The sequence below is a fragment of the Scyliorhinus torazame genome, chromosome 6 (assembly GCF_047496885.1).
Source record: "Scyliorhinus torazame isolate Kashiwa2021f chromosome 6, sScyTor2.1, whole genome shotgun sequence".
In the NCBI taxonomy this organism is placed as follows: Eukaryota; Metazoa; Chordata; class Chondrichthyes; order Carcharhiniformes; family Scyliorhinidae; genus Scyliorhinus; species Scyliorhinus torazame.
Genome location: NC_092712.1, coordinates 273028168 through 273041131, shown reverse-complemented (window position 1 = coordinate 273041131; position 12964 = coordinate 273028168). Strand labels below are relative to the sequence as shown.

The window sequence follows — 12964 nt, the reverse complement described above, 5'->3', positions numbered from 1 at the left end:
CCTCGTTCTTGTTCTTATCAAGATAGTGTTCTTCTGACTAAAACTGGTAGACAGCCAGGGCTCGTCTTCAAGTAATTGCTAAGAATGGTGACAGCTCCGTCCCAGATATTAGTTGACCCTGTCATTGTAAATCTGCTGCTTGGGCTGTCATCAGCCTGCTTGTTAAACAAGCCAAGAAGCAATGTGAAGACACTTAGGCGAAAGGAGCACTGTGCAAACAGAGATGATAACAGGATTTACTGGTTCACTGTCCTTTGTGAAAATAAAAAAAATGCGTAGACTCCTGTTAAGGCTACACTGTGACCTCCAACCAATCCCCAGGCTCATTATTAACTGGCAGATATTCTCAGCAGTCTGTAAGGGACCTTCTGATCTCAAGGAAAAGCATGATTCCATTCTGAGCATGGAATTACCATCTTTTTGTTAATGCCAGAATCAGCTGCTGTGACTGGCATAAGAAGATTACAGAGACAACAACAAGATGGATGTCAAAAGTCATTAATTTAATTCGATAATGCTCTTCGTAATTGGTGAAGTTCAAAATTTACATTTTGCTATCTTGCTGCACATTCCACATAAAGAGGCTTCGAAGATGGAGTAATGCCGGGGGAGCAGGGGAGTAAGTTTCACTGCCCTCAAAATCATTAAACTGCGGTACTCAGCAATACATTAGCAACAAGGGCCTGGGGGAAGTGAAAACTTATTATGGGCAACATTTAGGAAAACCTTGGCCGGGATTCTCCGGAATCCCGACCAAGTGTTGACGCCAGCATAAACACCGGGGTGGTGTATGCCGGTGTCAATAGGTCTCCTGGCACAGCAATTCACCGTTTTTTAGGGGGCTAGCACAGCGGCAGAGTGCTGTGCGCTGCTCCGGCGCCGAAAGGTGGCCCTGCATGGCCGGCGCGGGTCCGTGTATGCGCGCGCAACTGACTCCGCACCGGCGCATGTGTGTGGTTTCCGCCTCGGCGCGTGGTTGCCGTCTCCGCGTCGGCACGGAGCAACGCGGCGGGGACCTTACAGCGGGCTGTGAGGAAGGAGGTAGGCCCCCTCCAGATCACGGTCAGCCCCCGATTGGAAGCCCCCGATCGCGGGCCTGCACCATGTGGAGGCCCCCCCCGGAGTCAGATCCCACCGTCCCCCCACCAGGACGTTCACCGTGGCCACGGGTCCGAGTTCTCACCGGGTGGTATCAGGTCTGAACCACGCCGGCGGGACTCGGCGGGAGTTCGTCAATGCCTCAGATTTCCACTCCACAATCATTCAAGCATGCTGACTATTGAGAGGACGTGTGATTTGCAGCGGACTAAGTTGGGCAGCAGTGATTTACTGTTTTACCTAACCCTCAGATGAATCATTTCTCCTTGCTTGTATAGGTAAGACCAAGAGATGACTAAAACACCTTTACAATATGTTCCACTCCCCTCTGAGATTTGAAAGTTGCACCTTCATGGCTGGGAGCACGCAACCACTTTCTTGGGCACTTGCATGATGGATAGATGGAATTAAGCAACCAATCAGCCATGATCTAACTAATTGGCAGGACTCAGTTGAGGAGCTGAATGGCTTACTTCTGTCTCTATGTTCATAATCACTAGCTAAAAACAGTATGATCAAAGCAACCCTATTCTCAGGTGCACTATTCCCGCCTCTCTAATGAATAATGAGAAGACACTCAGTTGTCAGCCAGCCAGTTAAATCCAATCTTTTGACATTGTGGCATAACTTTCCTTTCTCAGTGTTTCTAACCACAGGCAAAGTGTGTGTGTCAAGGAAACAAAACTGTGGTTGATTGGGGTTCCCATTTAATATACAATCTGGGAAGCAGCAAAAGGTCATTTGTATGGTGCTTTAATATCTGCACATAAGCCATTGAGGAATGCAGTATACTTTTGTGGCACTAGATTACAAACTTAAAACACAGATTTCTTCTCATTGATCTCAGAAGTACTATGAAGGATCAACTACTCCTGGTTCCTTTCATTCTAATTATGATTTAGATTGTAAACACTTCTATGATCAAAAACAATTTTGAAATTTAAGATATCCAGTGACGCTCATGGGCCAGATCATAGAATAGAATCCCTACAGTGCAGAAGATGGCATTCAGCCCATCGAATCTGCACCGACTATTTAAAAAACCACCCTACACAGATCCAATCCCGCCCTATCCCTGTAACCCCACCTAACCTTTGGACACTTAAGAGGCAACTTAGCATGGCCAATCCACCTAACCTGCACATCTTGGATATCCAGGCGCACTTATGGGCCAGATATCCAGTGGCACTCATGGGCCAGATATCCAGTGCCACTCATGGGCCAGATATCCAGTGACACTCATGGTCAGATATCCAGTGACACTCATTGGTCAGATATCCAGTGGCACTCATGGGCCAGATATCCAGTGGCACTCATGGGCCAGATATCCAGTGGCACTCATGGGCCAGATATCCAATGGCACTCATGGTCAGATATCCAGTGACACTCATGGGCCAGATATCCAGTGACACTCATGGACCAGATATCCAGTGACACTCATGGGCCAGATATCCAGTGACACTCATGGTCAGATATCCAGTGATACTCATGGGCCAGATATCCAGTGACACTCATGGGCCAGATATCCAGTGACACTCATGGTCAGATATCCAGTGGCACTCATGGTCAGATATCCAGTGACACTCATGGGCCAGATATCCAGTGACACTCATGTCAGATATCCAGTGACACTCATGGGCCAGATATCCAGTGGCACTCATGGTCAGATATCCAGTGACACTCATGGTCAGATATCCAGTGACACTCATGGTCAGATATCCAGTGACACTCATGGTCAGATATCCAGTGACACTCATGGGCCAAATATCCAGTGACACTCATGTCAGATATCCAGTGACACTCATGGTCAGATATCCAGTGACACTCATGGGCCAGATATCCAGTGACACTCATGGGCCAGATATCCAGGGACACTCATGGTCAGATATCCAGTGACACTCACGGGCCAGAAATCCAGTGACACTCATGGTCAGATATCCAGTGACACTCATGGTCAGATATCCAGTGACACTCATGGTCAGATATCCAGTGACACTCTTGGTCAGATATCCAGTGACACTCATGGGCCACATTTCAGGATGTCAATCTGCATGCATGAGAAACACCCTTGAAAATTTTACTTGCCTCCAAAAACAACTATCTTAAAATCATAGGTCAAATGCACATGCAAGCACAACAAAAGCTTTACCACTTATCTAGCCTGCACCTTTGTGAGTAAATTATGTAGAAAATGGCAGGCACCTGTGAGTGATTACAAGGCAATAACTTCAGAGGGTATCATAAATGAAGCAAGCAAAGGAAACACTGTTTTGAAGAATTATCTGAACCTCCAGGCTACACCACTGGCTTGTAATCAGTCCAGGGTATTATTTATATTGCCTACCTTTAATTTTATGTATAGGAGTCAATTTAGTTTAAATTTTGGGACCTCAATGATAGTGCAGACTGCCAGTATGCTCGATAAATGATTATATTTACACGAGGGAAATTGCATTGTTGTGGTATAGCATAGCCAGGTACGAACACTAAAATTAAGAGCATGAAACCACATGCAATGAAATAGCTAGGTGTGCAAGAAGCAACTGATTAATATGGGCATTACCATGGCCTCGACTAGCCTCCTTCCCTGTGAACTGCAGTACAGGCAAGAGGTCAGGCTATGACAGAAAAAGTTCTGAACAGAGATGTGAAAGGATTGATTAACATGAACATTTACAAACTGTTACTCTGCAGATTATGTTCCATGATATCACATTTTTTGTACTGATCATCACATTCACTTAGTCTCTGCTGACGTGGGGACTGAATGGGGGGTGTTCCATGCTCCCAATGGAGGTGCCATTCAGGACATGCAACTGGGTCAGCACTGGCGCCACATGGAACTAGTGCCATTCCAATGCACGCCGGCAACCCCCTTCTAGAGCGGTTGGAGCAATCTCCAGCAATCTGCTTGCACCCCACCCTGCACCACATGTCACACCCATACTGCCCGCGATCGCAGAGTGCCTCTGCACTCAGGCCATCAGCTGCGAACCCCCTATGCTGCCTGCATCAAGAGTGTCTCACACTATGTATGATTTGTCCCCCCAGGAGAAGGCAGCCCACAACCGCTGGGAGCGGGAGAAGACCGGGAGGGGCCTGCCAGACCTGCGGCACCTCACTGCTATGGAGCAGAGGACGATGGACCTGGTTGGCGGGGGGGGAGAGCGCACAGTCTCAGAGGCGGAGATCGGCATGGGGCAACCAAGTGAGTCTCTAATGCATTGTGATGTTCTTATGGCATGTGAGTCACTCCCACCACACCACATCTACCCACAATCTCACCATTCGTCTTGTCTTGCAGGGTCACCTCCAGACAAAGCAGGACCTTCCATGGTCCCTCGCCCCCCCCGCTCAATCTCGCAACATCCTGGAGCTCATGGCCGTACACAACACGACTTCCCGTCACTACTGTCACCAACACCCTCCACCATCCCAGAGACACTCATCTAAGTGTGCATGACACACTTGCAACGGGAGGGGGAGGACAGCTGGAGGGCGGCCCAACCCCAGTGACTATCTGCCATCAAGACATGACTAGCGCTTCTGGAAAGAGCGGTCCCATCAATGTTGGAGATGTAGGCGCAGAGCCGGGGACTACATGACGGGCTGTCAGAAGCCATCCAGCGCCTGCAGGTACAGTTGAAGGAGTCCAACCACCTACAGGAGCAGGAGGTGCTGCCGACAATGTGTACCACCCAGGCCAACACCGCACAATGGCGTCCATGGTGAAGGCCATGAGTGCGTGGACCACAGCCACGGGTCAGGAGGTCCAAGGCATGGGGCACAGTGTGCTGGCGGTGGCTGAGACACAGGACAGGTCAGCCATGTCAAAGGCAGCCATATACCAGGACACTGCTGCGGCGTTCCAGAGTGTGGCACAATCACAACGAGCAATGGCTATGTGCGTCGAGAGCACTGGTCGGGCGCTGGCTGACCTGAGCCAGTCACAGCGGGATCTCGCACGGTCACTAAGTGACATGGCACAGTCACTGTGCTCCATGGCTGTGAGCAGTGCCACCCTGGTCGAGACAAGAACAGGCCTCCAGGACTGGCAGTGGCAGGTGACGGCGGGGCCCCTGGAGCTCGTTCCGACCATACTCCACTCCCAAGGAGTGGCCCGGGGCCCATCGGGCACCCCGAGGGAGGAGGAGCTGATGGGGCCTGTTATAACCTGCCCGGCTCCTATTGGCTGGGGACAATTGGCTACCCAATGTTACTTGAGGAATATGAGCTCCCCAATGAGAGGGGAGTGGGCAATCATTAGCAGCACAGCTGTATAAATAGAGCTGGCCAGTGTGGTACCGGCTAGAGATGGAACCAGTAGTGAACTACTGGCCCTGTGTACATATTCTTGGAAATACAGTTACTTTCTGCGCGACTCTACAAACTCGTGCTGGGCTGAAAAGTGGCAGATGGAGTTTAACCCTGATAAGTGTGAGGTGATTCATTTTGGTAGGACAAATTTGAATGCGGATTACAGGGTTAACGGCAGGGTTCTGAAGAATGTGGAGGAGCAGAGAGATCTCGGAGTTCATGTCCATAGATCTCTGAAAGTTGCCACCCAAGTGGATAGAGCCGTTTAGAAAGCCTATAGTGTGTTAGCATTTATTAACAGGGGGATTGAGTTTAAGAGCCGTGAGGTTATGCTGCAACTGTACAAGACATTGGTTAGACCACATTTGGAGTATTGTGTGCAGTTCTGGTCACCTCATTATAGGAAGGATGTGGAAGCATTGGAAAGGGTGCAAAGGAGATTTACCAGGATGCTGCCTGGATTGGAGGGTAGGTCTTATGAGGAAAGGTTGAGGGAGCTAGGGCTTTTCTCATTGGAGCCAAGGAAGATGAGAGGTGACGTAATTGAGGTGTATAAGATGATGAGAGGGAGAGATAGAGTGGACGTTCAGCGGCTTTTTCCTTGGGTGGATGTAGCTGTTACAAGGGGGCATAACTATAAGGTTCATGGTGGAAGATATAAGAGGGATGTCAGAGGTAGGTTCTTTACTCAGAGAGTGGTTGGGGCGTGGAATGCACTCCCAGCTATGGTAGTGGAGTTGGACACTTTAGGAACTTTCAAGCGGTTATTGGATAGGCATATGGAGTGCACTAGAATGATTGGGAGTAGATTGATTTGAACTTAGTTTCAGACTAGTTCGGCACAACATCGTGGGCCGAAGGGCCTGTACTGTGCTGTACAGTTCTATATTCTATGTATGATTCTTCTTGGCCCTCACAAAATGGCCCATGCCAGTGACTCCGTCAGGGGAGGTGCTAGAACACCGCAACGACTCTGAATCCCCGCCGCCTGTGCCTGACGCATCCGATGGGCAGCAGGCAGAACAGGGTGGCACCACGACACCCATGACACCCCTAAGACTGTCAGGCCCATCCAGGTCCGGGTGCTCCAGAGACGGCTGACAAAGCGGATCCAGGTCACAGAGCAGGATACGCAGCAGTCTGCCTCCACTTCTGATGTGCCATCTGGGGACCCACCTAGATGGAGCATTAGGTTATGCAAGATTAAAAGGATAGACATCAGTAAATTTGGCACAGGTGCAGCACATAGGAGAGCATTAGGGGCTAGGGCACAGTTGTTGTACATAGCCTGTCATAAATAAACATTTGTTCACCAATGTTCTGAACTGCCTTGGTCTTCTATCCAAAGCGTGGGTGGGATGGGCTGGGACCGTAAAAGTGCACAGTTCCCATATAGAATTTACAGTGCAGAAGGAGGCCATTCGGCCCATCGAGTCTTCACCAGCTCTTGGAAAGAGCACCCTACCCAAGGTCAACACCTCCACCCTATCCCCATAACCCAGTAACCCCACCCAACACTAAGGGCAATTTTGAACACTAAGGGCAATTTATCATGGCCAATCCACCTAACCTGCACATCTTTGGACTGTGGGAGGAAACCGGAGCACCCGGAGGAAACCCACGCACACACGGGGAGGTTATGCAGACTCCGCACAGACAGTGACCAAAGCCGGAATCGAACCTGGGACTCTGGAGCTGTGAAGCAATTGTGCTATCCACAATGCTACCGTGCTGCCCCTTTGCATCCTGCTAGTGGGTGTAGATATTTATATATAATTTTTCAAAGCAACATATTGACTTCTTACCAGCATTCATCTTGGGTACCTCATCCAATTAGCAGGTTGCCTGACTGCATATTCATGACACAAGACTAACCCTGTACATGTACCTGAACCTCCTGCTGGATCATGACCAAAGATGGAATACCGTTCCACTTCCTTATGCTGAAGGAAGATATCCACATGCTACACCAGCGGATGATATTTTAACTCAAAGTAGACCAAGAATCAAACCTAGGGCTTTCCTGGTCTCTGATGAGTCAGCTTCTCAGTGGATAACCAAATTAATGGAGGTGGGTTCAATTAAACTTGTAATAGCTGCAATTTTCTGCCAGCAATTCCTCATTCTGGGGTTTTTGATCAGGCCCAAGTCATAATACACTATATAACCTCTGACTTTGAAATTTGTTGTAACCCCCTGGCAGTATTTTTGCAATGGCACCCATAACTGCATTCACCAACTGCATATTACGATACGATGCACTGCTTGGAAACATTGGAAAGTTAATATGTAGAGATTTTCCCTTTCTACCACTAGAATAATTTTGATAAAGGTACTCATTGGGGATAGTGTTCTGTAAGTGTAGATATCCAAATATTCGAAAGTGAATATTATAATTAGCAGCTATTACTGAGGTCTGTATCAGTTCTTGGAAGGCAACTCCATTTACTTATGTACACAGAATGTCAGGTTTTAACCTCAATTGATGCAATACATTTATGCTTATGCAGGGAAAAAGCTCTGCAAGATGGTGTTGTTACTTGTGGTAGATGTGACTTCTAACCTGAAGATGTGCAATTCTCTTTTTTTAAGAATCCAAAAAGCAAACAAAATGATAGTTTAATGAGTCCATGAATGACACAAAAGTTAAAAAGGGTCGCAGTGTGCCTGACTCAATTTGGGCAGGGATTGAATGCCAACATTCACGGATAGAATGGAAAATGTTAAGCTTGGAAGGAACGTTATGCTCCTGTGCACAGAGGTGTTATTCCCTGAGCACTCTTCGTATCATCTAAGGCACTGATTGTTAGATCTTAATAGCAGTCAAATTGCAAATAATCTTAACCCTGTGTAAATCATCAGCCAGTGGGACCACAACATTCCAGAACCACCTGGCCATAAGAAACTGAATATTGCATGATGAGGTCATTCATGCTCATTTGGGATAAGACCTTAAGGAACACACCTGCGTATTGAATTGCTGGGGTTCATAACACTTTATAGTCTGTTTATTTTCTATTCCTGGGCCTTCTATCATGAAGGAAAGGAATCACGGTGCGGAAAAGCATGACAGTGGTTTTCCCTTGTGTCATGTGAGAGTACCTGAAATGGGTGTTTATAAATGGGTGTACATAAATATCTGTAGTGAGAGTACCTCTAAGAAATGGGTGTTTATTACTGCAGTGATGTCAGAGTGGGTAGAGCTGGGCTGTCTGTCAGCTTTTTACTTTTGTTTTAGACTTTGCTGCAGGGTGTGTTTTAGTTTCATTATCAGAGCTGGATAGTTGCAGTCACAGCCAGAGGGGGTATTAGTCTCTCTCTCTGTAATCTAAAGAATGGAAATCGATCCTTTGGTGATTGAAAACTAATAACTGCTCTCAATAGTGAATGTAAACCTGATCTTTGTGTTTTAAAGGTTTTTTTAAAAAGTCTTGTGGATGTTAAAAGGAAAGCTTAAAGGATTACTTAGTGTTGTATTCTTTGGGGGTTGTATTTGAATTAATGGTTGCTAAGATGTTCACTGTATGTTTTAAAAAGGTTAACTTGAGTTCATAGAATAAACATTGTTTTGCTTTAAAAAATACTTTTCCATTTCTGCTGTACCACACCTGTAGAGTGGGCCGTGTGCTCCCCATACCACAATCTATTAAAAGTTGTGGGTCAGGTGAACTCCATGATACACTTTGGGCTTCTCTAAACCCTGGCCCATAACAGTAGCGATGATGATTCTTGCGCAAAGTGAAGCATGCAGAGTCCAGTTGCGGGCAACTTAACCATGGACGGAGGTCATCACCGACATCCCCAATTACATCCATCTCTGTAAACCTTCTGACAGGATTATTGGATAGTAAGGAACAGTAACCATGGTTTCTTCTCCTGGTTTGCTAGCCAAAGGTGTTGCTGAGGCCAATTGAAGATACCCCCACCTAAAATCTTGGCCAAAGCAAGCTAACAACAGAGTAGGGGTCCATCCAGGGATCTTTTTCAAATTCATAGCTCAGGACGATACTAGGCATTGCACAAACGTACTAACTCACCAGATAACTTATGCACGTATAATAGTATAAACACGGGAATGAGGTAATGCATAAGAGTAGAGGCCATTCTATTCTGCTTATTTTCTACCAAACACATCAAACAAAATGTATCCAGTTCCTACATGATTTTTATTACCCATCCCCATTGAAGACATTGGGCAGGATTTACCAGCCTCGTCACGCCCGACTTGACACGACGAGGCCGTTGAATCTCGTGAGAGGCTGGAGTTTGCACATCCTTCCCGTGTTTGTGTGGGTCTCACCCCCACAACCCAATAAATGTGCAGGGCAGGTGGATTCGCCCCTTAATTGGAAAAAAATAATTGGGTACTCTAAATTTATTTCTAAAAAAGGGAAACCCATTGGAGACCCCTGGGTGGTCAGGAATTGGGCAGGATGGTACTCTGACACTCCTGCTGGCACCCAGGTATCTGATACTGCCAGGCTGGCAGGGGCACTAAGGGTGCCAGGCTAGCAGTGCCAAGGTACCAGGCTGAAGTGCCAAGGTGCCTGTGTGCCAGGTTGAGCGTGCCAGGGGTCAGGCACGGAAGTGCCTTACCCATAAGAGGTGGGGTGAGGAGGGGCTCGAGGATCCCAGAAGAGACAAGTTGGGTGCGGGGGGTCTGGAGGCTGCAGTGGTGATGCCGAGGGGGCCAAAAGACTGAGGTTGCCTTTAAAAATGGCGCCTGAATCCGTGAGTATTCTTCCCGCACTAACGAGCTGAGCCTGTCAGTGCAGGGAATGGTGTAAGTGCGGCCTTGGTGGGGTGGTCTCCAATGAGGCCAGAAAACCCGTCAAAGTGCCATTAAAAAGCAAGGTGTTTCTCGATGCTATAGCCGCCGAGAAACATCCGTTGAACGCGCCCCAAAGCGGACTCTGATTTTCTTTCTCTTCGTTAAATTAAGCCCATTATTCCTACTGTGCTTAGTACATGTGTTAACAGCTTAAAATATAAAACAGATTAGACCTCATTGTGCAAAGGACAGGCCCATGTTGCTGGCTGGGCCTTTTTCAAGGACAGACGGTTTGATTGGCAATCATTTACTGAAGGCTTGCTCTCATGGTTTCTGACGTCGTGAAACTGCTAGTTTGAATTAGTATTCTATTGTTGGCTACATACATTATAAGCAAGATATTAAGGAATCAGCCGTAGATCAATGGTCACAGCCTTGTCTCACAACAGAAACAAAAATACGGACTGCTATTTCAGTGCAGTTCTGAGGGAGTGCCAAATTGTCAGACACACAGTCTGTCAGATGAGACATTAAAACGAGGCCTCGTCTGCTCTCGCACAGGATCATGAAATATCCTATGGCATTAGTAAAAGAGCAGGGAGTTCTCCCAGAGAATACTAATCTCTCAACCAATATCATAAAACACAGATTAGATGTGTTTTTTTTGTTCAAGGGGTGTGGGCTTCGCTGGCGAGGCCAGCATTTGTTGCCCATTTCTAATTGCCTTCGAGAGAATGGTGGTGAACTGCCTTCTTGAACCGCTGCAGTCCGTGTGGTGCAAGTACACCCATGGTGCTGTTGGGAAAGGAGTTCGAGGCACAGTGGTTAGCAGAAAATATCACCAGAACTGCAAGGTCACGGTTTACATCAACGTAAATGCATGATGCAAAATAGTCCCCCCGTCCCCCGCCCCCCACCACCACCACCAGTGAGAGGGCACATTTCCCGACCTTCTATGTCATGAACATCTTTAGAATAAATTACCACATCATTATCAGGCCCATATTGTGGAATTAACCCCTGCCCTCCCAACCCCCTCAGAAAATCCATACACGTCAGTGTGAGGGTAGATCGGGTGGAATCATGACTGGTCTCCCAAGGCATGCACCTGGTGAGCAGGCTGCTCAGGTGAGTGCAATGCTCAAGGGGAAAGGGTCATGCCTGGGCACTGCCCAGGTATAGTAGTACCCTGGCACTGGGGGTGGACAGGGGGTTCCAGGGTGAACTGGTTTGCTTTCTCTGCGCTGGGGCGGCCTTTAAAAATGGTGTTCCGATCCATAGGTGTCTATGTTTCTTGCGGGGCAAATAAAAATGGGTAGGGTGGCACGGTGGTTAGCACTGCTGCCTAAGACACTGAGGGCCAGGGTTCAATCCCAGCCCGGGTCACTGTCCGTCTGGAGTATGCACATTCTCCCCGTGTCTGCGTGGGTCTCACCCGCACAACCCAAAGATGTGCAGGTTAGGTGGATTGGTCACGCCTTAATTGGAAAATAAAATTAAGTTGTTGGTGGGGCAGGTGAATCATAAGCCGTCCCACCAGCAATACGTTGTGGAACCTGAGACTTCACCTTTTCTTTTCAAAGCGCTACGCTATATGGTGGGAAAAGCCACCATTGCAGTCAGCAATTTCAACGCTGCTTTTCCCATCCATCATCGTCCTTTGCGATTTGAGAAAATCTGGTCCCTTGTCTTTTGCACTAATGTGCTGGGTTCCCTCACAATTGAGGGTGGGGATATTTGTGGTACCTCTCTTTCTTCCTGTTAGGTGTACAATTGTCCATCACCATTCACATTATTTGGCATGTAAGTAGTCCAGTGCTGTAGCTTCACCAGGTTGTTATGTGTCAGGGTTTAGAGAACCCCAAAGTGTATCATGGAGTTCACCTGACCCACAACGTTTAATAGATTGTGGTATGGGGAGCACACGGCTCACTCTCCAGGTATAGTATAGCACAGTGTTCTTCAAAGTCGGGGGCACGACCCGCAGGTGGGATGCGGGCAGATGTCGGGAGGGTCGCGGAGCCATTGTCCGCGGCGCTCCCGTTCGCGCAAATCCCTGCGCGGCAGCCGGCTTTTCATAACGCCGGCTACAAGCGGCCGCGAACATGTAAAAAAAAAAAATTCGCCCGCATTGCGCAAGCGCGCACGATGATCGCAAATGCGCGCCGATAATCGGGCACGCATGCGCAGTGCGGCCGCTATTTTTTTAAAGGCTTGCAGCTGTTTGTTTTACAAGTTCTGTCATGGTTTTTATTCATTTATTTTATTCATTTAATTTTTATTTTTTTCATTTATTTTATTCATTTTTTTTTTTACAAGTTTGGGGGGGGTTTTATTCCTTTTTTTCATTTATTTTATTAATTTTATTCATTTGTTTTTTACAAGTTCGGGGGGGTTTTATTCATTTTTTCATTTATTTTACACATTTTGTTTTTACAAGTTCGGGGGGGGGGGGTTTATTTGATAAAACTTTACAGGAAAAAAATTCAGAATTTTGGACAGATGGAGACTCCATACTTTCCGACACCGGAAGGCTTCACCTTCATCCAACAGGTTCCATTGGAGGAACGTGTACGAGGGCCAAAGGCACCCAAAACCATTTCCTCCATTTTGTCAGCAGCAAACAAGGTAAGAGAAAATGGTGGCTCGCGCAGGTCGGCCGGCGTGGGTCGCGCAGGTCGGCCGGCGTGGGTCGCGCAGGTCGGCTAGCGTGGGTCGCGCAGGTCGGCCGGCGTGGGTTGCGAAGGTCGGCCGGCGTGGGTCGCGAAGGTCGGCTGG

The 12964-nt window shown here is 47.7% G+C and overlaps 1 protein-coding gene across 3 annotated transcripts in view; it reads right to left on the bottom strand.

The window, feature by feature from the left end:
• The window catches only part of cdkal1 (CDK5 regulatory subunit associated protein 1-like 1), a 979997-nt gene that overhangs the window by 56363 nt on the left and 910670 nt on the right, over window positions 1-12964 (bottom strand). The gene's annotated exons all lie outside the window — the stretch shown is intronic.